The sequence below is a fragment of the Chiloscyllium punctatum genome, chromosome 12 (assembly GCF_047496795.1).
Source record: "Chiloscyllium punctatum isolate Juve2018m chromosome 12, sChiPun1.3, whole genome shotgun sequence".
NCBI classification, from domain to species: Eukaryota; Metazoa; Chordata; class Chondrichthyes; order Orectolobiformes; family Hemiscylliidae; genus Chiloscyllium; species Chiloscyllium punctatum.
In genome coordinates this window covers 12,107,315-12,130,897 of record NC_092750.1, presented here as the reverse complement: position 1 = coordinate 12,130,897, position 23,583 = coordinate 12,107,315, and the positions used below count along the sequence as shown (strand labels likewise).

The following is a 23,583-nucleotide window of genomic DNA, read 5'->3' as shown; positions in this document are numbered from 1 at the left end:
TCCCCTCTCACTTTAAACCTATTCCCTCTAGTTCTGGACTCCCCCAACCCAGGGAAAAGACTTGTTTATTTATCTTATCTATGCCCCTCATGATTTTATAAACTTCTATAAGGTCACCCCTGATGTTCCAGGGTAAACAGCCCCAGCCTATTCAGCCTCTCCCTATATCTCAAATCCTCCAACCCTGGCAACATCCTGGTCAATCTTTTCTAAAGCCTTTCAAGTTTCTCAACATCCTTCCTATAGGAGGAGGACCAGAATTGCACACAATATTCCAGAAGTAGCCTAACCAATGTCCTGTACAGCTGAGCACATCACTCCACTAAAGGCCATCTTTGCTCCTTCACAATCTGCAGCAAGTCCTAAATAAAAACAGGAAGTGCTGGGGAAACCCAAGTCTAGTCTCATCTGTGGAGAGAGCAGAGAAAACAGATGAATCAGGAGAAGCAGTCAGCCACCCCACTCTTTTGCGCCTGCTAGACCATTGAATTCAATTAGTCCTCATTCTCACCTACCCCCAATAATCTTTTAGTCACATGCTCATCAACAATTGGGATGAACCTGCCATACTTTACACATTAACTGCATCACGTGGAGTGCCGTGTATAGCCTTGTTCGCCCGATTATGGAAAGGACATTGTTAAACTAGAAAGATCGCAGAAAAGGTTACTAGGATGCTCCCTGGACGGGGAGGTTTGAGTTATAAGGAGAAGCTGGAAGTTTTTTCCCCCTGGAGTATTTGAGGCTGAGGGGTGACATTATGGAAGTCTATACAAAATCATGATGGACATGGATAGGGTGAATAGCCAATGTCTGGGACTTTTCCCCTGGAGCATAGGAGATTGATTGGCGACCTTACGGAGGTCTGTAAGATCATGAGAGGCATAGATAAGGTAGATAGCCAACAGATTTTCCCCCATGGGGTAGGGGAGTCTGAAACTAGACAGCACACGTTTAAGATGAGAGGGGAAGAGAAATAAAAGGGTTCAGAGGGGCAATTCTTTTTACAGAAGATGGAGAGTGTCTGGAATGGGTTGCCAGAGGTAGTGGTGGAGGCAAGTACAATTTTGTCACGCAAGAAACATTTGGACAGGTATACGATGGGGTAGATATGGAGGGATATGGACCAAATGCACGCAAATGGGACTAGTTTAAGTGCGGAGACTGGGTGGCATGAACAAGTTGGGCCAAAGGGCCTGTTTCCATGCTGTAAACCTCTAGGCCTCTATAACTGTATGCTTTGTCCATGAATGATAATTGACCTGCTCAGTGCTTCAGTATGTGTTTCAGGATTCTAGCATTTGCAATTTCTGTGTTTTTCAGGGCTCTGTTTGTATAATGATCAGGTTTTCAAATTCAGTATGCAGTGCTCAGTATAAGAGAGTTTGGAAATGCCTCGAAAACCTAATGCAGCTATGAGGATGAGGTTTGTGAAAAATAATACCCATTAAAGGCAAATGGAGAATATTGAGGAAGGATGCAATTAAGTTGACCAGCATGATGGTGGTAATCATAGACAAGGTAATATGCAATGGAGCATCTCTCCCAAGGACAAGAATCATTAATCCCAAGATCTGCACTAGAAATAAAAAAGAAAAACTCAAAAGCATTTTGGAAGAGCTATTGGAGTTATCTTTTGTTAAAATTGTTCATTGAAACATAGTGATTAAATCTCAATCACTGAAAGGGGATGGTGTGGAATTTTCTTGATTTAATTACTTTAATTTACAATATTTAAGAAAATGAAATTTGAATCCCATAGATCTTCATATAGAAAAGTTTTAAGTCTCTCCTCTTTTTAACAATAAAAAAGGCTGAGATGAGCTTCATAGTCCTTGCATTAACCTAATGCAGGGAATTGGTTTAGCTCAGTTGGCTGGATTGTTGGTTTACAGAGCAGTGTGATGCCAACAGTGTGGGTCCAATTCCTATCACCACTTTGAGGTTACCATGAAGGACTCTCCTTCTCAACCTCTTCCCTTGCCTGAGGTCTGGTGGTCCCCAGGTTAAATTACCAGCAGTTGCCTCTCTCAGAGAGCAGCCCCTCTGGCCTAGTAGGACTATGGCGACACGACACCACAATCTAACCATAGAAGGTGGTATTCCTGACTCTGATTTGGGCCCTTTCATTACTGAGGTAGAGATATCAGCTTGACCAGTGGAGATTCAAGATCAACCTATTCAGAGACGTTAAAAGGCTTTCTGCCTGTACTACCACACAGGCAGTGAGTTCCAGATTCCCACCAGCCTCTGGATGTAAAATGCTTTCCTCATGTCCCCTCTAAATCTCCTGACCTGAACCTAAATCTATGCCCTCTGGATCCCTCCACCATTGGAAAAAGTTTTCTCCAGTCTATGCCACCCAAACTTTTGTACATCAGCATCATGTCCCCCCCCCCCCCTCCCCCTTAGTGTCTTCTGGTCGAAGGAAAATAACCCCCATTCTCTCTTCGTAGCTGAAGCTCTTTAGCCCAGACAACATCCTGGTAAGCCACCTCTGCATTCTCACCAGTGCAACCACTCCCCTCCAATAATGTGAATTCCATAACTGAATACTACGCCAGTTGTGGGCTAACCAATTTTTTATATAGTTCCAGCATAACTTCCTTGCTTTTAAAAACTCTATTCCTTGGCTAATATAGAAGACTTGGAAGAGAACCGTTTCTGAAGTTTTCGGGTTGTTGGGGCTGACGAAGAGCTTTTGTCCGATTGTCCTGATTCTCAGATGCTGCCTGACCTGCTGTGCTTTTCCAGCACCACTCTCTCAAGACAACAAAACAGTCCAATGCACGTGCTGTACTGAAGCAATTTGTAACAATGGCATCTGTGGAAAGATCTTTTAAAAATTGTAGCTTCCTTTAAACAACTGGTGATACTACAATTTTAAGAGTATCAATCCACCAGATATTTAAAGTATCAAAAAGGAAAAACTATAAGCACTTGACACTTTCTTGTCTTGTGTAAATAAAAATTCAGCCATTGACAAATTAGATCTAAATTTTAAAAAGCTGTTAATCAATATGTGTGTGTCATTGCGTGCACATTTTTTAGCATACTGATGGAAGTCTGGACTTTCAAGCTGAGTAAATGTTTTGATAAGTTGGATAAAGGGAAAATATTCCTCTTGTTGAGAAGAGCATAACTACAGGCCATCAACAAAAGACAGACAATTATTAACAAATCCAATGGGGAATTCAGAAGAAATTTCTATACATAGAAAAGTGGGTTGTCACATTAATGGCATGTAGTGAGAGTTGGAGATTTCCCAGTTCAGTGCATTTACCTCAAAGAAAACTGCATTCAAAAGGCACAAATTTCATTTCAGAGGGCTGGAGGCATGCTGGCACTGGTTTCACTGCCTCTACCCCTTCACCCCCTGAACAGTTTGGGCAAGTGTTTGTGCCAACATATACTGATTGGCAGCAAAGCAACTCAGTGGTTGGCACTGCTGCCTCACGGCACCAGGTACCCAGGTTTGATTCCAGCCTCGGGCGCATGTCTGTGTTGGGTTCGCACATTCTCCCCGTGTCTGTGTGGGTTTGATCCTGTTTCCTCTCAGTGCAAAGATACGCAGGCTAGGTGGATTAGCCATGGGAAATGGAAGTGTACAGGGATGGGGTGGATGGGATGCTCTTTGGAGGAGCAGTGTGGTCTTGATGGGCTGAGTGGCCTGCTTCCATACTGTAGGAATTCAGTAATAAATAAATGGATACTACAGTTAAAATGGGATCTTCTCACAGCTGCTTTGCTCAATCTGAGCCCCTCCAACTTGCACATTCTCTGACTGAAAGCTCCAACATCCATTAATTTGCTGAACAGGTGCATATCAGGGTAACCAGGTTATGTGACTGACACCTTTTCTTCTTCTTAGATCAATTTTGTCAATGGTTCACACTTTATTTGCTTGTGTCAATACAGCATGTAATTAGAAATGCCATGAGTTGGTATGAAGGATTTAAGAGATTGGATGGGTGGAGTCTATTATGGACCAGACCAAACCCCCTCAAACATATCAAGGAGATAAACTAGACTCTAAACTTTTATTTTATTTAAAGGCAAGCCTCAGGTCAAATGTGATTCCAGGTTTTATTCTTACACCATAGTTAAAATATAAATATTAACTCTATTGGAAATACTTAACAAAATAAATATTATTTAACTGTACACTGCTGGCAAAGACAAATACAGAAAAATAGATAACTGAGATAATCTCCTTTCCAGTCCAGGAAAAAGGAACACCTAAACAGACAATCTAGAAGCAGGGAAAGAACTCAACTTTTGGCTGCAGCAGAGAGAGCTCTATTTAGCAGCTTCAGCAGCCAACTCCCAAAAACACCAACTCCAACTGAAAGTGAAGCTGTGTGATGACGCTACTCCCTTAACAAGGTTATGTTGCCATTGGTTGATTTTTCAGAAGTGTCGTAAAGGCAGAGGTTCCGATATGTCTGGGTTTATCTAATTGAAGAAACTTTTAAGCTCTTTAAAAACAACACTTGTACAATGAAAGGGAAATGGCCCATTCTCCCAGCTCAGCTTTTCTCTGGTTTGGTTTGGTTTGGTTTCAGCAGTCTGGCTATTTTGCAGCTGTGGATCAAGTCTTAGCTGGGAACCCAGGGAGGCTGCGGGACCCAGAGAAACAGCTCTCTGACATCTCTCTCCTGTAAGAAATAGTGTTGAATTTACCTTTTTGCCAAGGGGCATGTTTATGGGATGTTGCAGATATTTGGACCAGCTCTTTTTGTTCAGTTGTGTTTTCCTATCAGTTGGGTTTTCAAATAGTTATGTTATTCTAAATTTGGTTTTCTTTAGTGTATTAGTAGATTCTGTTTTGTTTAAAACTGAGTGGTTGGGTCAGCTGCATCACTCCTGGAATATCCACTTACACCTGCTTAAGCCAACTAGAAAATTTACGATCTGGGCCACCTTCTTGAAACATTTTGAGGGCATCTGGCTTGATCCAGGACTAAAACTCTGGGTCTGTGTGAGCCTGACTCCCTCCACTCATGATTCTTTTGTCTCATTAATTAAAAAAACACTCAAGGAGCTCAAAGCAGTTTACCCACTACTTCTCAAGCAGACATTCTTTCTCCAGGGTGATAACACCACTCTGCAAAAGAAACAGCACAGAACAAATCCCCCTCTTAAAGACATTTGTTAGCAAAGGGCATTTGTTAGCATAGAGTGTATAGGACTCATTGGTGGGGTGTGAGACATGCATATATTGGCAAGGATGGGAGGTCATCTTTCAAAAGATCATCCAGGAATATGATTCAATCCTCTGAGGAGGACATAAAAAGCAGGAATCCTTGAGAAATAGATCCAAAAAGATGGGAGAGTTCAGGCGATGGTTATCCCAGCATTGGAGTCCATCAGATCAGGACTGTCCAAACTCTTTAGCCATGCCAATAATAATTAGGGGTCCCAGGAATTGGCATCCATGCATTGGCTCTTATAGAGTCAAAGTGATCTACAATACAAAAACAGACCCTTCAGTCCAACTTATCTGTGCTGACCAGATATTCTAAATAAATCTAATCCCATTTTCCAGCACTTGGCCCATATCATTCTAAACCTTTCCTATTCATATACCCATCCAGATTCCTTTTAAATGTTGTAGTTGTACCAGCCTCCACCACTTCCTCTGGCAGTTCATTCCATACACGCATCACTCTCTGCATGAAAAGGTTGCCCCTTGGACTCCTTTTAAATCTCATCAGCCATTTTTAACAATTCACACATTATCCTGGACCCTGTGAAAGCCCAGCCCAAAGAGTGGTGAGACACAAGGAGCATTAACACCAGCCTGGATGGTTGGGCCGAATGGCCAGTTCTTGTCCTGTCAATCCTGCCTGTTGATGGACTTTAGAACAAATGACACTGCCTGATGGTGAAGTTGGCAGCCAGCAGTATCAGAACTCTACAGTGCAGCACACTGCCTCCTCATTGGAAATTCCTCCATCATACACATCAAAATGCACATCAAAGGAGGACTGGCAAGGCATTAGTTGCAAGTGAGCATTACGTATTAGGAGCTTAAGGATGGACACATATATAGCACAGAAATTACAGTGAAAATGCAACCTGTCAAATACATTAGAGTGTGTTCATGAAGTTAAAGCTTGTGATAAGTACATTAGGTGACCATCAGCAGGTCTGAATGAGACAGGATTAACCTTACTGTGAACAGGAGCGCTAATTGGGGCTTGGTTTCAATCACTGAGAACAGTCAATAGCTGGGTCTGACTCCATGTGGAAATTACAACCGACTGTACAAAGTGAAAAATGCTATACTCAAGAATGAAAATATATTTGGAATGATTAAAGTTGTCCTCTGGAATGATTTATCTTGCAGTTATGGCTATTCAGCTCAATATAAATGTGCAGGCCCTGCAACAGAACAGCTAAAGGGATTGGCTGCAGTGAGAAACGAGGCTTTACACTGAGCTAGACTTGAGTGAGATTGTTGTTACTCACTGTTTGCTCTGATTACAGGGAATCAGTCGTCCTCTCAAGCCTCTCCATCAGGATAAAACGCCGCGTCTTCAGCAATACCCAGGCGAGATGAGAAACCACAGTGGCGTGACTCTTTAAAAATCCCTGCCTTTTTTCTTTAGAAGTGGAAGAGGATGATTCAGTCTGAAGCCTTCATTGGTGGGTGAGACCAAAGCAGGGGCGATTTAACATGACCAGCAGTGAGCAGGTATTGTCCATCCCTCTCCTCTCGGTGCACCGAGTATGTTTTATTCGCAATGCTGGTCAGGCACAATTCAGCAGAGCCTAGCTCCAGCTGACAGCTAACTCAGCCGGTGATTGGGCCGCTCCCTGACAAGAGACCCTGTTGATTGGAAGATTGTGCTGTCGGTCAAGGGAAAGGGGCTGCTCCGGGAGCAGGTTGTGTGGAGCCAGATTCTCTCTCTGGGACGCTAATTGGGGAAGGGCAGCATTGCTAACTGTATTGCTGCTTCCACAGATGACCGTCCCCTCCACACCCTTCTTCCACCTTGCAAGCAAATATTACAATTTTTGTGCAAAACAATGAAGACTCCACTCTTTAAAAAAAATTATTCGTTCACAGGTAAGGGTATCACTGAGAATCTAGGATGTATTGCACATCCCTAATTGCAGTTAAGAGTCAATCACGTTGCTGTGGGATGAGAGTCAAATGTCAGCCAGGCTAAGTTAGGACAGCAAGTTCCTTTCCTACAGGACAGCAATAAACCAGGCGGGATTTCTCTCAATGTTGATCATCATTCAATTCTTAATTCCAGCTCTTTTTAACTGAATTCAAATTCCACCATCACAGGACTTGAACCCAGATCCTCAGAACATTCCCTGTGCTTCTGGGTAATTGGGAGAAAGTGAGGGCTGCGGATGCTGGAGATCAGAGTTGAAAATGTGTTGCTGGAAAAGCGCAGCAGGTCAGGCAGCATCCAAGGAGCAGGAGAATTGACGTTTCGGGCATGAGGCCTTCTTCAGGAATCATGCCTGAAACATCGATTCTCCTGCTCCTTGTATGCTGCCTGACCTGCTGCACTTTTCCAGCTTCTGGATAATTGCCCTAGAGATAATGCCACTGGGCTATCACCACCAGGTAGCACAGTAGCTCAGTGGTTAGCACTGCTGCCTCAGTGAGCCAGGGACCCAGCCTCAGGCAACTGTCTGTGTGGAGTTTGTGCATTCTCCCCGTGTCTGCGTGGGTTTCCTCCCACAATCCAAAAGATGTGCAGGTCAGGTGAACCGGTCATGCTATATTTCCCATCGTGCTAGGTGCATTAGTCAGGGGTAAATGTAGGGCAGGGAATGGATTTGGCTGGATTAGTCTTCCGAGGGGGGTGTGGACTTATTGGGCCAAAGGGCCTGTTTCCATTCTGTAGGGAATCTAATCTAATCATGTGGCTCACTCCATGGCACAGGAACATAGGAAGAAGAGTAAGTCATTCAGCCCATCAAGCCTGCTCCACCATTCAACTAGATAATGGCTGATATGTTACCTCAAGGCCATTTTTCCACACTATCCTCATAGTTGTTCAATGCTTAGCACTGCTGCCTCACAGCGCCAGGGATCTTGGGCTCTATTCCAGACTCAGGTGATTGTGTGGAGTTTGCACATTCACCCCGTGTCAGAGTGGGTTTCCTTTGGATGCTCCAGTTTCCTCCCACAGTTCAAAGATGTGCACGTTAGATGGATTGGCCATGCTAAGTTGCCTACTGTGTGCAGGGATGTGCAGGCCAGGCTAGGTGGATTAGTTGTAGGAAATACGGAGATAGTGTGGGTTGCTCTGTGGAGGGTCGGTGTAGACACTATATCCCAAATGGTCTGCTTCAACTGTAGGGACTCTATTCCATTATGTCTCTAATATGGCAACAGACTGATGCACTCTCAACAGATGTAGGCATCAACCAGTACACATTGCTCACGTGGACTTATCAGAAGCTGGACTAGTAAAGGAAAAGGTGGTTTATCAGTAGGAGGAAGCATCATCGTCAAATGGATCCTGACATCCACACACATGACCATATCATGGAGATGATGGGGTAGAGATTGCTGATTGCTGATCAATTGCAAAATTAAGGCGACTGGACATCCCTGTTTTCCGCGGAGAGAGCTTCAATTCCCAGACAAACAGCAACCCCAGAAGTAGCCCTGGTTCACAAAACCTGTCCCAAATTATACTCCCTTTTAGTTTCCCATATTGGAATATGCCTCATGCATCAGTGAGGTACAGCAGCGAGTTTATGGTGACCACCTAGTCACCTTTGCTGAGTTTCGTGATTGCAGCCATCTCACATACACTGTCAAAAGTTTGTAGCAATCGTCTCTCAGCTTATTGAGTTTGTTATGAAGCAGGAGTTTAGATATGATATGTGTTAATTAGACAAAAAACTGTATACGACCACTCCACCAATCCTGAAGCAGTACAGTGGAATGGAGGAGCACGATAGTGGTGTTGAAGTGATGGAGTGTTTTACCCTGATATTATGCAGTATTTGTCGCTACCCCTATATGGACAGGATGAATACATAGCAGCTGTTTCCATTGGTTGATACCCCTTATTTTGGGACCTGGTAATCCATGTATCGATCATCTATCTAATGGCCAATGACCACGGGAAGCTAGTCATAATTTCAGGATTACCGGAGTGCCTTGCCTATCTCCACTTGAAGCTTAGATTTCAATCTTCTGAAGAACAAAAATGCCTTATTTTCCTAAACATTGCATTGATCATTGGGTTGTGTGGCATCCGATAAACTAGTTGTTTACATTTGTAGGAGGCGAGTGGCTACTGTAATACAGTGAAATGGGGTCCAGTGCTACACAGAAAATACAAAAAATAATAACAAGAGAATACAGTTTTGAAGGGGACCCCAATTTCCATCATCTTGGATAATGGCATCCACTAAATGTCTAAATAATAATCACAATAACAAATACTTTAATGATGCATGGTCTAAGACACACACAAGATATTAAGCTGCAATGTGAAAGCAGTGCTGATCAAAACAAAGCATAATTCCTACTTTAATGACCAACTTCAAATTAATTTTCTATATTTCCAACCAATCAGCATAAGGCACTGTGTTGGTTCTCAACCTGTTTGGCTAAGTTGAGCCAATATAGACTAGGCCATGAGGCCAGTGGGTACAAAGATCTGCCTGAACAAAGTTGTTATATCATTTACCAGTAAAGTGTAAATCCACTTTAAGAGTGTGGTAACTATATTGTTGTTTGTTTCGCATTTGCAATTTGAAGTTGTCAAAATTCAGTTTGTAAGAACATTTTTGCTTTGCTACATTGCACAACCCACATTGTCTATCCTGGCTACTTTGCTGTCCTCTCACCCTGTGACTCCCCAGGTTCCATTTAGAAAATACAGTCACCCTGTGCCAGATCCCCACTCTGAGCCGGGTCGCCCCCACTCCCAAGAGCATGGAGGGTAACTTTAACATCCCTGTGCAGGGCAGCCTTGGCTATGAGCAGGTACGTCAGTGCAGGTTACCGATATAAGCTTGGAGCTTTATGGTTGGGTAACTAACTGACAGTAGTGATTGGAACCAAATTGGCCTCACTGACTATGAGGTCATTGATTGGGGCTGTTAATCTGAGCCAGTCAGGAAATTCTTAGCTGACCAACATAACCAGGAGATTGTGGAGTGCTTTCTTTCCCCCTCCAATTCTAGTTCGATTTGATCTGTAGCCTCCCCATCACTTTTCCTTCACCTAAGTGTTGTTCGCCCTGGGCTTTGCTTGTCACTGGTTCCTTGGCCCATGTGGGTGTCTTTCCTGGTGGTGGGGTATGAATGAAGTTCTTTACACTTGGTGTTATTACTGTGTCTGCACTTACACACACAGAACATTGGCACTGGGAAGAATAAGCACTATTACTGTGTGGCAGTGGTAGAGGTGAAAAAAAAACAGGAGATTAGAATCTCCTCAGTTTAAAAAAAAGAAAAAAGTATAAACAGGAGATTAGAATCTCCCTGGTTCAGGTGGAATTAAAGTGTAACTAGGAAGTTGTGGAATGTTTTATTTCCCCCTCCAATTCTATTTTGATTTGATCCATACCCTCCCATTCACTTTTTTTTACATACTGTCATGATGTGGAGCCATGATGTGGAGGTGCCAGTGTTGGACAGGGGTGGACAAAATCACACAGTACCAGGTTATAGTCCAACAGTTTATTTGGAAGCTCAAGCTTTCGGAGCTCTGTTCCTTCATCAGGTAACGAGTGGGGCAGGACCATAGGACACAGAATTTATAGCAAAAGATCACAGTGTCATGAAATTAACAATATGATGAACAAATCTAGATTGCCATTGTGTCTAGGTTTATTCAATATGTTGTTTTAATTTTGCTATAAATTCTGTGTCTTATGATCCTGCCCCAATAGTTACCTGATGAAGGAGCAGCACTCCTAAAGCTAGTGCTTCCAAATGAATCGGTTGGACTATAACCTGGTGTTGTGTGACTTTAACTTTTTTTACGTAAGCATGGCTTGTTTTGAACTTTGTTTGTTTCTGGTTCATCGGGTGAAGGAGCAGCGCTCCGAAAGCTAGTACTTTCAATTAAAACTTTTGGACTATAGCCTGGTGTTGCGTGATTTTTAACTGCTGTAAGGCAGTAGTGCTGGGGTGTGTAAAGACAATATAGCCAGGAGATTTAGAATCTCCTCAGTGCTCCCTCTGAGCTGGCTGGGCACAGCCGGGGTACTTTGCAAAAGTAAATGAAGGGTAACTTGATGATGGGGTCCTGGCTCCTGTGCAGTTATTTCACTGACGTCTTCAGCTATCAGAGCTGCCTAAAAAACTGAAATGCCTACTTTTCCACAGTAGACAGTTTATTAGATTTGCAAACATGATCCTCTAGGAGTACGTGATGCTCAGCCACACTCTACAAACATATGAAGTGAAACTGTTTTCAGAGTGGCCACGTTAATATTATAAAGCGCAAGCAAATCTCTCCATCATTAATATCTAATAGGTAGAACAATGGCAGGTGCAAACAAGTATATTAAATTAAATCCACCTTGCGTTGCTAAGGTCTTAGTGCTAAATAGGACACTGTACAAATAATTTTATAACATGATTGACTCAATCAATAACAGTTATGAGTGTTAAGTACTTGAGTAATGAGGGGAGAATGGTCAGTACACTTGTGGGCAGAACTAGGCAAAGCTGATGGTGCATCTTGTGATTCAATTGACAGTCAGGTTCAAGTCCCACTGCAGAACTTTCCCAGCATGGGGTTCAGCCAGATTAATCACCAGCCTGCTTCTTGATTTGATTTGATTTATTGTAGTCACATGTACCTAGGTACAGTGAAAAGCTTTGTTTTGCAAGTACAGACAGTTCATAGTGTGCTAATCCTTCCAGCACACCCCACTATCCACCAATGGGGAAAGAAGTATGGGTGACGATGTGAAACAAACAAAGTATTTTGATGTTGAAAAGTAGTTTGGAATTCTGGTAGACAATCAACATCTCTAACCAATGAAGAGCAAAAATCAGCAAAACCAGTTGAATGATACACTAAGCACAGTGGAGTGCCAATTCAGTGGAAGCAATAGTCATTTGCTCAGTGCTCTGTTAACTTTTACCGGGACTACTGGATTGAGTTATAGACATTAAGGAGGCAATCATTGGAGGCAGTGAGGAGATCGAAAACTCAATGTCAGTCTCTGGAATCAGTATCATCAAGATCATAAACTTGAGCCTCTCTGTCTTTCAAATGTGATCTTCTGGACATGTTAAAGATGTGGTAACCTCCAGAAACTCACTTTAAATTAAATTCAAAAAGCAGGATCTGTGCTCCAGATAACAAACTTATAACAAATATTACAAAGTCTTTTACATGAAGTGATCCACATCAAAATGTAGTCTTGGTGAAGATGGAAATCCTGGTCTATTTAATAGTCAGATGATGCAATGTAGAACCATGATAAATGGGTTGACTCATCTTCCTGAAACTTAAACATTTTGCGAAAATGCTGGTTTCTAGGGACAGGAGCATTGTTCCATTAATTATGTCAGATGTGTTCAGTTGTAAATCCAGTTTTGTGTTCTTTAAAAACATCAAGGTTTCGTTATTGTAAATAGACACCTCGTGAAATCAACTGTGGGCCAATAGTGCTTCAGCTGATCCAGAGTAAAACCAAATGGAGTTTCTTTGTTACGAATCAAGTTTCTCTGCAGACTGTGTGAAAATTCCCAACTGCAAATTGGAGGAAATTTCTCATAAAGGTATATGAACAAAGATGTTGGTTTGTGATGAAGTTGACAAACGCATTTGAAAACTTCATTACGCTTATTAAATATTGGCATGGGCACCTGTCCACAAAACTCACTTCTATCTGGTATCTGGTCATGTATAAACATGTATCATTATGTGGTACTGTACTTTTAAAATTAAAAGGCCAGAACAGTTGTTACATCAAGGAGTAAACCCTTCTACTTAATTTAAACCAGCAACACAGAAATGATTTATCCTGTGCAGTAATCTGTGAAAATTCGAGAGGCCAAGAACTACTTAATGTAAAAATTAACAAAGTTATTTCTTAAAGTATAACCAAGAATAATTAACTAACAACTATTTACAACTCCTTCATCTAGCCTATCTTTTACCTTCCCCTTCTACAATACTAGTCCAATAACCACCCCCCCCCATTAAGATTTACCAAAATTCAATTTTTCAATGCCAACCAGATATTGAACCTTCTCTTCCTCTGTTTTCTTTTCTTCTTCTTAGGGATTTCTGTTTCACAGGTTATTGATCGATAAAGATACCATTAAGAGAGCTATTTTTTGGGCAGTCTGTACATGCTGGTAGCTTGGCAGTTTTCCTCCCAACTGTTCAATTTTCCCCGGTCTTATACTCCCCAAAGCATCGGATTGTGTCATTGGCTTTTAAGATTGTCAATATACTAAATTCAAACTTGACTGGTGTTTGGTATTTTTCAGGGTATAATTTAAACTGATTGGCCTAACTCAAATTTGTTTTGTTGTTTCCAGGCAACCAGCTAATCGAGTTGTTCGACCAAATGTTACATTATATCTTGTTCAGAGCACTTGGTGCTGTGTCAGGTAGCTCTGCTAGCTTTTAACTTTCTTAAAGGTGCAGCACACCCACATTTTCAGAACACCTCCACCTTTAAGAAATAAAATGAACCATCATAATGAAAAGATGGCTTCATTTTTTCTCTATTTTTTAAACACATTACTCGAACATACAGATAACTTTTATCTAAGTTCACCTTAACTTCTTCCCATATAACTGTATATATGTATATAATGTTAAATTAAGACAAATCTCATCTAAACATTATCAGTTAAATCCGCAATAATGCATCTGTAATTACATTCTTGCAACCCGCAATATGTACGATTTTTAAATTAAAACTCTGTAACATAAGACTCCAATGAAATAGTCTCATATTCTTATCTTTAAAGTGTTCTAAGAATGTAAGCAGATTGTGATCTGTGTACACAACCGTCTCTGGAACATTGTTCGTGACATACACATTAAAATGTTGTAAGGACAGTATCAAACTCATTCTTTTTCAATCATGGACTACTTCCTCTGGTGGATGTTGATCTTCTTCAAAAAGTAATCAACTGGCAGTTCAATCCTATCCTCATCTTTCTGTAGGAGTACAGCTCCAACTCCTATGTCACTAGCATCAATGGTGTCTTTAAAAGATTTTGAAACATTTGGTGTAGCTAAAACTGGATTGGTGGTTAATATTGATTTCAAATGGTCGAATGCTTCTTGGCATGGTTCTGTCCACCGAAACTTTGTGTCCTTCTTCAGCAAATCGGGTAACGGTGCCACTACACTGCTGAAGTTTGGAACAAATGTCCAATAGAATCCGTAGAATCCTAAGAATCGAAGCACCTCTTTCTTTGAGGTTGGTCGTGGAAATTCCTCAATGGCCTTTGTCTTTGCATTCAGTGGGGTCAACCTTTCATGACCAATGTTATGTCCCAAGAACGTCACTTCTGCTTTTGTGAATTCCGTTCTATTTAAGTTTATCACCAGTTTTGTTTCTTATTGTCGTTCAAAGAGCACTGCCAACTGTACCATGTGATCTTTCCAGGACTTCCTAAAAATCATGACATCATCCAAATGGACTGCACAGTTTGTGAACCCAGCCACAACTCTGTTCGTGAGTCTTTGCAATGTGGCGGGTGTGTTCTTCATTTCAAAGGGCATCACTTTAAACTAATATAGCCCATTTGGGTTACAAACACAGAAATCTCTGTCACCATCTCTGATAAACGTACCTGCCAGTAACCGCGCACTCGGTGATGTAACTGGCTTGTCTGACTTTCTCGATACAGTCCTTCAATCTCGGCTTTGGATATGAGTCCAATTTTGTAATGGTATTGACCTTCCGATAATCCATGCAGAATTGTTGAGCCCTGTCCGGTTTGGGAACTAAGACGATTGGCGAACTCCGCCCACTCTGGCTTGGTTTGATGATGTCCTCGTCTAGCATGGCTTCCAGCTCCATCTGGAACTGTCTGGCTTTGGAAGGATTAAACCAGTAGGGGTGCTGTTTTATCAGAGCAGTATTCCCTACGTCTACTTCATGTACAATAGCATTAGTCCTCTCCATCTGATTCTTACATATGTCCTTATACTGCAGTAACAAATCTTTCAACTGCGTTCAATGCTCCTGAGACAGATAGCTTACTAACCTATCCCACACCACCTACACTGTGCCCTCTTTAGGTGCTGGTTAGCTAAATCATCTACTCTATTTAATCTCTCCTTCACCTCATAATTTAAGTATCCGACTTTGATCCTGTCAATTTTCCTTTAATTAACTTCAAAGGACCTCTCACTTCATGCCCGAATATTAACTCAAAGGGAGTGAACTGAGTAGATTCGTTTGGGTCATCTCTAATGGTAAACAATATGAATGGGATACCTTTATCTCAATCATTCGGGTAATCCTGACAGTAAGGTCTCAACTTGGTCTTCAAGGTCTGATGCCTCCTTTCTAAAGCTCCCTGGGATTCAGGATGATACGCACTGGATTTAAAGTGCTGTGTACTGAAGCTATCCATAACCTCCTCAAGCAGCCTAGCAGCAAAATTTGACCCTTGGTCCGACTGAATTTGTCTGGGTAGCCCGTACCGTGTGAAGAAAGCTATTAATTCCTCTATCACCTTCTTTGCGTTGATACTCTGTAATGGAATTACCTCTGGAAACCTGGTAGACACATCCATTACGGTTAACAAGTACTAGAGGGGACCCACGCAATCACTTATAACCCGTGTGAAAGGTTCTTCAAATGTGGGAATCGGCAACAAAGATGCTGGTTTTATTACCGCCTGGGGCGTACCAACCATTTGACACGTTATGACATGTTCGGCAAAAGTTAACCATATCCTTGTGCATTGCAGGCCAATAAAATATTTTAGTACCTTAGCCCAAGTCTTTCATCCCCCTCGGTGACCCTCTACAGGTAGTTCATGTGCTACCTGTAACACCTCCTGTCTGTATGCTACCAACGACACAATCTGGTGCACGTCAGCCCATTTCTCCTCTGCACTAACCAGCCATGGTCTCCATTTCCATTTTAGGATTCTATCTTTCAGATAATAACCCTCCGGAATATTCTCTGCCTCCTTTTCGGAGTACACATCCACATATATATCTTTTATCGTCTTGTCTTGCTGTTGCAAGTCTCTTCACCTTTCAGGACTAAATACTTCTGTCTGACCCTCTGCCTGTTCAGGTTTTTCCTGCACTAGTACGTCAAACAGGGTATCTACTAACTGAACCTCAACTCCTTCACCTTTTTCTTTACTTTTCGTTTCATGCGATGACTTATTGTAGTGGGATCTGGTTACTACACGGCCTGTTTTAACTCCTCAGTTTCTTGGTCTTCCTTGGGCTTCTCCACAACAAGGGGTGTCGCTCCCACCTTGGATCCTGCTAAATCATTCCCAAGAACAAACTGAATTCCTGGAACTGACATTCTGTCAATCACTCCCACTGTAACTTCCCCAGTCTTGAATTGGCACTCTAACCTGATCTTACACAGGGGAACGCTAAATTTCTTTCATTCTAGCCCACAAACTATCAAACTCTTGGGTAGCAGATCAGAAAGAGTGCAAATTCGCTCCTCCCTTGCTATCAGCAACTGGTTAGGTCCTACATCTTTCAAAGTTATAACTTCTTGTCCTTCTCCCCCTGTTCTTTTTGAGTAAACTTTACTAACAGAGGTGAGTTCACGTCGAGGAACAGAATGTTCCTTTGGAGAGATCAGGTACTAACTCCATACCCAGCCCCTACCTAGGCTGTGCTCTCTCCTGCAGCTCCTCGGCTCTTCTTGGGGTCTTCCTCTACGACCTTCACTAATGCCACTGGCTTAGCTTCTTTTACCACATCCTTTCCCACAAAGTCTTTCTTTAACCACCAACACTGTGACTTTACATGTCCCACCTTCTGGCAGTGAAGACACCTGTTCCCAGTGCCTTTCTGAAACCACTGCCACTGTAATTTTCTGCGTCCCACTCCATTACAGTGAAAACAACCTGAGGCCTTTCACCTCCTGTCCACCCTCTTGGGCTTCTTTTTTATCCTGTGGTAAATTCTTACCAGTGTTCTCTACTCTTGGTTTTGTAATGTAGGATCTCCCCATTTCCTATGTTCTATCCCTCACAGGGCAAAATTCCGGCTGGAAGCTAGTCTTATGCACCAATGTGTAATCCTCTGCTAATTCTACTGCCCTTCTCACTTCCTGAACATTCTGTTCCTCGACGTGAATTCTTACCATCTCTGGAAGTGAAGTTTTAAACTCGTCCAGCAGAATAGTTCCTTGTAGAGCCTCAAAGGTCCTGTCTTTTGTTTTAAAACATGCACCCATCTATCAAACTAACTAGGTTTAATTCTTTCAAACTCAACATAAGTCTGACCTGGTTCTCTTTGTGTTTCTGAACTGCTTTCTATATGCTTCTGGTACCAATTCATAAGCACTTAAAATAGCCTTCATAATCTCTTGACCCCTCATCTGACAACACAGCACATACCTCACTTGCTCACTAGCTCTTCCTGCCAGTTTAGTCTGAACTAGCATTACCCATAAATCCTTGGTCAACTCCATCTGCCTAGCCGATTTTTCAAATAAAATAAAGGCTTCAACATCTTTCACATCAAAATGTGGCAGAGTTTTGACATATTTGTATATATCACTCCCTTCTCTTTTAATCTCCATCTTGTTAACTTGACTTTGCTGACTACGTCGCAATTTCTCAAGTTCCAATTCTCTCTTTATGGTCAGCTAAGAACCTTCTCTGGATTAGTGGTGCTGGAAGAGCACAGCAGTTCAGGCAGCATCCAAGGAGCTTCGAAATCGATGTTTCGGGCAAAAGCCCTTCATCAGGAATAAAGGCAGTGAGCCTGAACCGTGGAGAGATAAGCTAGAGGAGGGTGGGGGTGGGGAGAAAGTAGCATAGAGTACAATGGGTGAGTGGGGGAGGGGATGAAGGTGATAGGTCAGGGAGGAGAGGATAGAGTGGATAGGTGGAAAAGGAGATAGGACAGGTCAGGCGGACAATGCTGAGCTGGAAGTTTAGAACTAGGGTGAGGTGGGGGAAGGGGAAATGAGGAAACTGTTGAAGTCCACATTGATGCCCTGGGGTTGAAGTATTCCGAGGCAGAAGATGAGGCGTTCTTCCTCCAGGCGTCTGGTGGTGAGGGAGTGGCGGTGAAGGAGGCCCAGGACCTCCATGTCCTCGGCAGAGTGGGAGGGGGAGTTGAAATGTTGGGCCACGGGGCGGTGTGGTTGATTGGTGTGGGTGTCCCGGAGATGTTCCCTAAAGCGCTCTGCTAGGAGGTGCCCAGTCTCCCCAATGTAGAGGAGACCGCATCGGGAGCAACGGATACAATAAATGATATTAGTAGATGTGCAAGTAAAACTTTGATGGATGTGAAGGCTCCTTTGATGCTGTCACTTCCGCCCCCATCATGGTCACTTCCACCCCTCACAACTCCTCATGCATCACACGTAATATCACTTCCGCCCTTCACATCATCGCTGATGCCACATGCTCAGTGACTTCCCCTACTGCCATGGTCACCAACACTTCCGCCCCCACCAGCGCCACTCACCTGCATTCTGCTGACACGCCCCGCACAGACCCCACTGTCACTATCCCCACCCCCCAGAACCCCGAGGGGAACACTACCTCTGTTCATGACTCCATCCCCATTCCCCCCACCATCACACCCACTCCAGGTACTGGCTCCGACCCCACTCCCAGCTCCACACCCACACCAGATCCCAGCTCCCAGCCCTGCCAAGTTTTCACCATCCCCCCCAGACCTCCCCCTCACTGAGGATGAACAATCAGTCCTCAGCAAAGGACTCAGCTTCATCCCCCTTCGTCCACGCATCAATGAATTTAATACACGCCGTGACGTCGAACAATTCTTCCGTCGCCTCCACCTCCGAGCTTACTTTCACAATCAGGACTCCCACCCACCTTCCAAGGACCCCTTCGCCCATCTCCAACACACTGCATCCACCTGGACACCCCGCGCTGGCCTATTACCTGCCCTCATTAACTGCCTCAACCTGTCTACCCCCCTCCCCCACTCCAACCTCTCACCCTCACAACGCGCAGCCCTCCAATCCCAACCTCACCATCAAGCCAGCGGAAAATGGCGGCGCAGTGGTAGTCTGGCGCACTGATCTCGACACCGCTGAAGCCAAACGTCAACTCGAGGACATCTCTTCCTACTGCCCCCTTGACCATGACCCCACCCCCCATCACCAAACCATCATACAGAACCTCATCACCTCAGGAGATATCCCACCCACAGCTTCCAACCTCATAGTCCGGAAACCCCGCACTGCCCGGTTACATAGAAAAATACAGCGCAGTACAGGCCCTTCAGCCCTTGATGTTGCGCCGACCGAAGCCTACCTAACCTACACTAGCCCAATAACCTCCATATGCTTGTCCAATGCCCGCTTAAATGACCCTAAAGAGGGAGAGTCCACCACTGCTACTGGCAGGGCATTCCATGAACTCACAACCCACTGAGTAAAAAATCTACCCCTAACATCTGTCCTATACCTACCACCCCTTAATTTAAAGGTGTGTCGCCTAGTAACAGCTGACTCCATACGCGGAAAAAGGTTCTCACTGTCAACCCAATCTAAACCCTAATCATCTTGTACACCTCCATCAAATATCCCCTAAACCTTCTTTTCTCCAATGAGAAAAGTCCCAAGTGCCTCAGCCTTTCCTCATACGATCTTCCTACCATGCCAGGCAACATCCTGGTAAACCTCCTCTGCACTCGTTCCAATGCCTCCACATCCTTCCTGTAGTATGGCGACCAAAACTGCACACAATACTCCAGATGAAGCCGCACCAGAGTCTTATACAACTGCAACATGACCTCAGGACTCCGGAACTCAATTCCTCTACCAATAAAGCCCAGTACACCATATGCCTTCTTCACAGCACTATTTACCTGGGTGGCAACTTTCAAAGATCTGTGTACATGGACACCAAGATCCCCCTGCTCATCCACACTACCAAGTAGTCAACCATTTGCCCAGTAATCCATCTTCTTGTTACTCTTACCAAAGTGAATGACTTCACACTTAGCTACATTGAATTCCATTTGCCACCTTACTGCCCAGCTCTGCAACTTATCTATATCGCGCTGTAACCTGCCACATCCTTCTTCGCTGTCCACGACTCCACCGACTTTCGTGTCATCTGCAAACTTGCTCACCCAGCCTTCAAGCCCCTCCTCCAGGTCATTTATAAAAATGACAAACAGCAATGGTCCCAAAACAGATCCTTGTGGAACACCACTAATAACTGCGCTCCAAGATGAACCTATACCATCAACTACTACCCTCTGTCTCCTTCCAGCCAGCCAATTCCTAATCCAAACCTCTAATGCACCCTCTATCTCCTTCTATCTCCTTCCCAAGACCCACAAGCCTGACCACCCTGGCCGATCCATTGTGTCAGCATGCTCCTGCCCCACTGAACTCATCTCTACCTACCTCGACACTGTCCTATCCCACCTAGTCCAGGAACTCCCCACATACGTTCGAGACACCACCCATGCCCTCCACCTCCTCCAAGACTTCCGTTTCCCTGGCCCCCAACGCCTCATCTTCACCATGGATATCCAATCCCTCTACACCTCCATCCGCCATGACCAGGGCCTCCAAGCCCTCCGTTTTTTTCCTCTTCAGACGTCCCGAACAGTACCCTTCCACTGACACACTCATTCGTTTGGCCGAACTGGTCCTCACCCTTAACAATTTCTCCTTTGAATCCTCCCACTTCCTCCAGACCAAAGGGGTAGCCATGGGCACACGTATGGGCCCCAAATATGCCTGTCTCTTTGTTGGCTACGTAGAGCAGTTGATCTTCCGTAATTACACCGGCACCACTCTCCACCTCTTCCTCCGCTACATTGATGACTGCATTGGCACCACCTCGTGCTCCCGCGAGGAGGTTGAGCAATTCATCAACTTCACCAACACATTCCACCCTGACCTTAAATTTACCTGGACCATCTCTGACACCTCCCTCCCCTTCCTGGACTTCTCCATCTCCATTAATGACGACCGACTTGACACTGACATTTTTTACAAACCCACAGCTACCTGAATTACACCTCTTCCCAACCTATCTCTTGCACAAAAGCCATCCCGTATTCCCAATTCCTCCGCCTCCGCCGTATCTGCTCCCAGGAGGACCAGTTCCACCACAGAACGCACCACATGGCCTCCTTCTTTAGAGACCACAATTTCCCTTCCCACGTGGTTAAAGATGCCCTTCAACGCATCTCGTCCACATCCCGCACCTCCGCCCTCAGACACCATCCCTCCAACCATAACAAGGACAGAACGCTCCTGGTGCTCACCTTCCACCCTACCACCAAATCATCCGCCGACATTTCCGCCACCTCCAAACAGACCCCACCACCAGGAATATATTTCCCTCCCCACCCCTTTCCGCCTTCCACAAAGACCGTTCCCTCCGTGACTACCTGGTCAGGTCCATGCCCCCCTACAACCCACCCTACCATCCTGCCACTTTCCCCTGCCACCGCAGGAACTGTAAAACCTGTGCCCACACCTCCTCCCTCACCTCTATCAAAGGCCCTAAAGGAGCCTTCCATATCCATCAAAGTTTTACTTGCACATCTACTAATATCATTTATTGTATCTGTTGCTCCCGATGCGGTCTCCTCTACACTGGGGAGACTGGGCGCCTCCTAGCAGAGCGCTTTAGGGAACATCTCCGGGACACCCGCACCAATCAACCACACCGCTCCGTGGCCCAACATTTCAACACCCCCTCCCACTCTGCCGAAGACATGGAGGTCCTGGGCCTCCTTCACCGCCGCTCCCTCACCACCAGACACCTGGAGGAAGAACGCCTCATCTTCCGCCTCGGAACACTTCAACCCCAGGGCATCAATGTGGACTTCAACAGTTTCCTCATTTCCCCTTCCCCCACCTCACCCTAGTTCCAAACCTCCAGCTCAGCACTGTCCCCATGACTTGTCCGGACTTGTCCTTCCTGCCTATCTTCTTTTCCACCTATCCACTCCACCCTCTCCTCCCTGACCTATCACCTTCATCCCCTCCCCCACTCAACCATTGTACTCTATGCTACTTTCTCCCCACCCCCACCCCCACCCTCCTCTAGCTTATCTCTCCACGCTTCAGGCTCACTGCCTTTATTCCTGATGAAGGGCTTTTGCCCAAAATGTCGATTTCGAAGCTCCTTGGATGCTGCCTGAACTGCTGTGCTCTTCCAGCACCACTAATCCAGAATCTGGTTTCCAGCATCTGCAGTCATTGTTTTTACTTCGTTGATAAGTACCTTCTCTCTCTCTTTTTCCTCACTCTCTCTTATTTCTCCCTTTCTCCTTCTCTCTCCCTTCGTTTATCTTCTAACTTCATTTTCCTCAACTGTAATTTAAGTTTTTCTGCCTCTACTGCATTTGTTTGTTTCTCTGACATACCTAAATGTTTGAGTCATTCCCTTACAATTTCAGCTTTACTTTTGTTCTTGGTTAAACCCAAACCTAAGTCCTTTGCTAATTCGAGAAATATGGCCATTTTCTCTCCTTCTAAACTTCCTTGGCAAATTTGAGAATCATCTTCAAATCCCAGAACCTTTTTTAGCAATTTTCAGAGCAATTTCTCTCACTTTTAATTTAATCAACCACAAGTTACCGAAATTAAACAAATTGTCCCACCTACGTTTTATTTAGAGATCTAGGATATTAAGTGTTTAAATCTACTGGGATCTTATCTGTTCAAATCTGTCCAAATTACAGACCTAAGCCCCCAAACTGTTACGTCACGGGGTAAACCCTCCTGATTAATATAAACCAGCAACACAGAAATGATTTATCCTGCGCAGTAATTTGTGAAACTTCGAGAGGCCAAGAACTATTTAAAGTAAAAATTAACAACTTTATTTCTGAAAATGTAACAGTGAATAATTAACTAACAAGTATTTACAACTCCTTTGTCTAACCTATCTTTCACTTTCCCCTTCTGCAATAGCAGTCTGATAACTCCCCCCCAATGCCGATTAAGATTTACCAAAATTCAAATTTTCAAAACAGACAGATAGAGTCATAGAGTCATAGAGATGTTCATCATGGAAACAGACCCTTCGGTCCAACCCATCCACGCCGACCAGATATCCCAACCCAATCTAGTCCCACCTGCCAGCACCCAGCCCATATCCCTCCAAACCCTTCCTATTCATATACCCATCCAAATGCCGCTTAAATATTGCAATTGTACCAGTCTCCACCACTTCCTCTGGCAGCTCATTCCATACTCGTACCACCCTCTGTGTGAAAAGGTTGCCCCTTAGGTCTCTTTTATATCTTTCCCCTCTCACCCTAAACCTATGCCCTCTAGTTCTGGACTCCCCGACCCCAGGGAAAAGACTTTGTCTATTTACCCTATCTATGCCCCTCATAATTTTGTAAACCTCTATAAGGTCACCCCTCAGCCTCCGACACTCCAGGGAAAAGAGCCCCAGCCTCTTCAGCCTCTCCTTATA

At 44.1% G+C, this 23,583-nt stretch overlaps 1 protein-coding gene across 2 annotated transcripts in view; it reads right to left on the bottom strand.

The window, feature by feature from the left end:
* c12h3orf18 (chromosome 12 C3orf18 homolog) overlaps nucleotides 1-6,791 on the bottom strand; it is an 86,692-nt gene extending 79,901 nt beyond the window's left edge. For both annotated transcript variants that reach the window (XM_072581854.1, XM_072581853.1), the window contains exon 1: nucleotides 6,475-6,791. The gene's annotated coding sequence lies outside the window, so the exon portion shown is untranslated. The remainder of the gene's footprint in view (nucleotides 1-6,474) is intronic.
* Between the last annotated feature and the right edge of the window lie 16,792 nt (nucleotides 6,792-23,583).